At 52.4% G+C, this 5,000-nt stretch overlaps 1 non-coding gene across 1 annotated transcript in view; it reads right to left on the minus strand.

The window, feature by feature from the left end:
• Positions 1-1,388, minus strand: part of LOC124593011 — a 1,910-nt gene extending 522 nt beyond the window's left edge. The window contains exon 1 of the ribosomal RNA XR_006977762.1: positions 1-1,388. This exon is cut by the window's left edge and continues 522 nt beyond it. This is a non-coding gene — a ribosomal RNA (small subunit ribosomal RNA).
• Positions 1,389-5,000: the final 3,612 nt, after the last annotated feature.

Raw genomic sequence — 5,000 nt, forward strand, 5'->3', positions numbered from 1 at the left:
ACTAAGAACGGCCATGCACCACCACCCACCGAATCAAGAAAGAGCTATCAATCTGTCAATCCTTCCGGTGTCCGGGCCTGGTGAGGTTTCCCGTGTTGAGTCAAATTAAGCCGCAGGCTCCACTCCTGGTGGTGCCCTTCCGTCAATTCCTTTAAGTTTCAGCTTTGCAACCATACTTCCCCCGGAACCCAAAAGCTTTGGTTTCCCGGAGGCTGCCCGCCGAGTCATCGGAGGAACTGCGGCGGATCGCTGGCTGGCATCGTTTATGGTTAGAACTAGGGCGGTATCTGATCGCCTTCGAACCTCTAACTTTCGTTCTTGATTAATGAAAACATACTTGGCAAATGCTTTCGCTTCTGTTCGTCTTGCGACGATCCAAGAATTTCACCTCTAACGTCGCAATACGAATGCCCCCGCCTGTCCCTATTAATCATTACCTCGGGTTCCGAAAACCAACAAAATAGAACCGAGGTCCTATTCCATTATTCCATGCACACAGTATTCAGGCGGGCTTGCCTGCTTTAAGCACTCTAATTTGTTCAAAGTAAACGTGCCGGCCCACCGAGACACTCACTCAAGAGCACCCTGGTAGGATTGCAACGGGGTCCGCCTCGGGACGCACGAGCACGCACGAGGCGCGTCGCACGCCTTCGGCTCGCCCCACCGGCAGGACGTCCCACGATACATGCCAGTTAAACACCGACGGGCGGTGAACCAACAGCGTGGGACACAAATCCAACTACGAGCTTTTTAACCGCAACAACTTTAATATACGCTATTGGAGCTGGAATTACCGCGGCTGCTGGCACCAGACTTGCCCTCCAATAGATACTCGTTAAAGGATTTAAAGTGTACTCATTCCGATTACGGGGCCTCGGATGAGTCCCGTATCGTTATTTTTCGTCACTACCTCCCCGTGCCGGGAGTGGGTAATTTGCGCGCCTGCTGCCTTCCTTGGATGTGGTAGCCGTTTCTCAGGCTCCCTCTCCGGAATCGAACCCTGATTCCCCGTTACCCGTTACAACCATGGTAGGCGCAGAACCTACCATCGACAGTTGATAAGGCAGACATTTGAAAGATGCGTCGCCGGTACGAGGACCGTGCGATCAGCCCAAAGTTATTCAGAGTCACCAAGGCAAACGGACCGGACGAGCCGACCGATTGGTTTTGATCTAATAAAAGCGTCCCTTCCATCTCTGGTCGGGACTCTGTTTGCATGTATTAGCTCTAGAATTACCACAGTTATCCAAGTAACGTGGGTACGATCTAAGGAACCATAACTGATTTAATGAGCCATTCGCGGTTTCACCTTAATGCGGCTTGTACTGAGACATGCATGGCTTAATCTTTGAGACAAGCATATGACTACTGGCAGGATCAACCAGGGAGCTGCGTCAACTAGAGCTGAGCAGCCGGCCGCCCGGGAGTGTGTCCCGGGGGCCCGCGCGAACACGCAAGCGTCCGCTCAATTATTCTGCAAACAGGAGGAGGCTGAGCTCCCCTGCACAATACACCTCGAAACCCTCTCAGGTCCCGGCGGCGCGCAGCGCCGTCCTAAGTACTTGGTCGGGTTCGAGAGAGGCGCAATCGCCCGGAGTTTGGCGAGTAGACGCTTTAGGTGCGACCACCCGTGCTCCCAACTGAGCTTGCCGCTGCCGACAGAGGCCCGGGAGCGTGCTGTCGTGGCATTGCCGGCGGGAGACAACACGCGCCACCTACGGTGACCGGCAGCTCCAACGCCAGCGCCACAGAAGGACAAAAGCCCCACTTGGGTGCCGAAGCGAACTCTCCCAGCACAGCGCACGCGCCAACACGTCCGCACAGCTGCGATACAAACCACCTGCGAGAACCGCAGAGGCGACCGAGCAGCAGACGGCGTCGCGGCGCCGAGCGCCGGGCGGCGGCGCATCCTCAGCGCACACAGTCCTCAATCGGACCAGCACACTGCAGATGTCCACCGCGCTTCGCACCGGGCCCGCGAGGACCTACTTTGGCCGCACGGCGCCGCGTGCAGGGTGCGCCGGCGCGCAGCTGCGCCGCCTGCCGCCTCCGTCGGCCGGCGCGCCTGCCACTGGCCGCCCCCACCAGCCGGCTGTAGCGCGTGCGCCCACGCACCGCGCGGCCAGCACGCCGGGAGGCCCCCCCTCACCGGCCGGGGACGGTCCCACCCAGCCACCGCCGCGTATCGCTTCACACCCAGATGCCATTCACGTTCGTGGGCATGGTGGGTATCGCTGGAACAACCGGTTGGTAGCTCAACCGATCGTCGCCATCACTGATTCACCTCTAGCGAGAACAACCGCACCACAACGGTTTACCAGTTGTTCATTTGCATAACGTCACCAGCAAACGTAGGCGTCCATCGCCATTTGCAAATTCAACGATTGTTGCATGCCTGTGTCAGGTGTCACGACACACTATGTCTGCCCACATACACGCAACAACATGTGCACGCTTCGCGAACACGTGGAAGGTGGCCCCCGTACGTATGCGATGTCCATTGCGCGAACGACTGTCAACCGGCCTCTGTCGCATGTCGCAGATGTGGAACGCAGTGCACCATGCTATCACGGTGTGTGAGAAGAGACGACTACGTCTGACAACACGCGCCACTACATCAACAGACGGCTCATGCTGATCGCCATCCAGGGCATACCACACTGCAATCCAGCTCTTATAGGGAGACGACACGTAGCTGAGTGCACAACATTTGGACCGCATGGTTCGCCGTTGTTGGCGCAGTCGTTGTACGGTCACATGTACCACGATGTATCATTCAGTACATGAGGACCAATGTGCAGTACAGTGTGTGATTTGGACGTACAACATCAGCGGACAGTTGACACAGGCCGTACCACAGCGTAGGCTAAGTGCTTCGCACATGCGAATGCCAATGAACAACTGCAAATGCCAATGAACAACTGCAAAGGGCATTGAGCATGTACGTCCTGCTGCCATCCACATTACAGTGTATAGCTGCAAGGTGTTTAACATGAAGCGATACACTGGGGACCGGGCAGTGCGAGTAGCAAACTATATTGCGGGGGTTGCAGTTAGGCAACACTACACTAATTTAACGCGTCGTATGACAATTACAGAGCAGGTTAAGGCCCAACGTGTGTTGGGTTAAGGCCCAACGTGTGTTGGGTTAAGGCCCAACGTGTGTTGGGTTAAGGCCCAACGTGTGTTGGGTTAAGGCCCAACGTGTGTTGGGTTAAGGCCCAACGTGTGTTGGGTTAAGGCCCAACGTGTGTTGGGTTAAGGCCCAACGTGTGTTGGGTTAAGGCCCAACGTGTGTTGGGTTAAGGCCCAACGTGTGTTGGGTTAAGGCCCAACGTGTGTTGGGTTAAGGCCCAACGTGTGTTGGGTTAAGGCCCAACGTGTGTTGGGTTAAGGCCCAACGTGTGTTGGGTTACGTTAAGGGGCAATGTGGGTTACGTTAAGGGGCAATGTGGGTTACGTTAAGGGGCAATGTGGGTTACGTTACGGCGCAATATAGGTTACGTTACGGCGCAATATAGGTTACGTTAAGGCGCAATATCGGTTACGTTAAGGCGCAATACAGGTTACGTTAAGGCGCAATACAGGTTACGTTAAGGCGCAATACAGGTTACGTTAAGGCGCAATACAGGTTACGTTAAGGCGCAATACAGGTTACGTTAAGGCGCAATGCAGGTTACGTTAAGGCGCAATGCAGGTTACGTTAAGGCGCAATACAGGTTACGTTAAGGCGCAATACAGGTTACGTTAAGGCGCAATACAGGTTACGTTAAGGCGCAATACAGGTTACGTTAAGGCGCAATACAGGTTACGTTAAGGCGCAATACAGGTTACGTTAAGGCGCAATACAGGTTACGTTAAGGCGCAATACAGGTTACGTTAAGGCGCAATACAGGTTACGTTAAGGCGCAATACAGGTTACGTTAAGGCGCAATACAGGTTACGTTAAGGCGCAATACAGGTTACGTTAAGGCGCAATACAGGTTACGTTAAGGCGCAATACAGGTTACGTTAAGGCGCAATACAGGTTACGTTAAGGCGCAATACAGGTTACGTTAAGGCGCAATACAGGTTACGTTAAGGCGCAATACAGGTTACGTTAAGGCGCAATACAGGTTACGTTAAGGCGCAATACAGGTTACGTTAAGGCGCAATACAGGTTAGGTTAAGGCGCAATACAGGTTAGGTTAAGGCGCAATACAGGTTAGGTTAAGGTACGACATAGGTTAGGTTAAGGTACGACATAGGTTAGGTTAAGGTACGACATAGGTTAGGTTAAGGTACGACATAGGTTAGGTTAAGGTACGACATAGGTTAGGTTAAGGTACGACATAGGTTAGGTTAAGGTACGACATAGGTTAGGTTAAGGTACGACATAGGTTAGGTTAAGGTACGACATAGGTTAGGTTAAGGTACGACATAGGTTAGGTTAAGGTACGACATAGGTTAGGTTAAGGTACGACATAGGTTAGGTTAAGGTACGACATAGGTTAGGTTAAGGTACGACATAGGTTAGGTTAAGGTACGACATAGGTTAGGTTAAGGTACGACATAGGTTAGGTTAAGGTACGACATAGGTTAGGTTAAGGTACGACATAGGTTAGGTTAAGGTACGACATAGGTTAGGTTAAGGTACGACATAGGTTAGGTTAAGGTACGACATAGGTTAGGTTAAGGTACGACATAGGTTAGGTTAAGGTACGACATAGGTTAGGTTAAGGTACGACATAGGTTAGGTTAAGGTACGACATAGGTTAGGTTAAGGTACGACATAGGTTAGGTTAAGGTACGACATAGGTTAGGTTACGGTACGACATAGGTTAGGTTACGGTACGACATAGGTTAGGTTACGGTACGACATAGGTTAGGTTACGGTACGACATAGGTTAGGTTACGGTACGACATAGGTTAGGTTACGGTACGACATAGGTTAGGTTACGGTACGACATAGGTTAGGTTACGGTACGACATAGGTTAGGTTACGGTACGACATAGGTTAG

This window comes from Schistocerca americana, unplaced genomic scaffold, assembly GCF_021461395.2.
Source record: "Schistocerca americana isolate TAMUIC-IGC-003095 unplaced genomic scaffold, iqSchAmer2.1 HiC_scaffold_97, whole genome shotgun sequence".
NCBI lineage: Eukaryota > Metazoa > Arthropoda > Insecta > Orthoptera > Acrididae > Schistocerca > Schistocerca americana.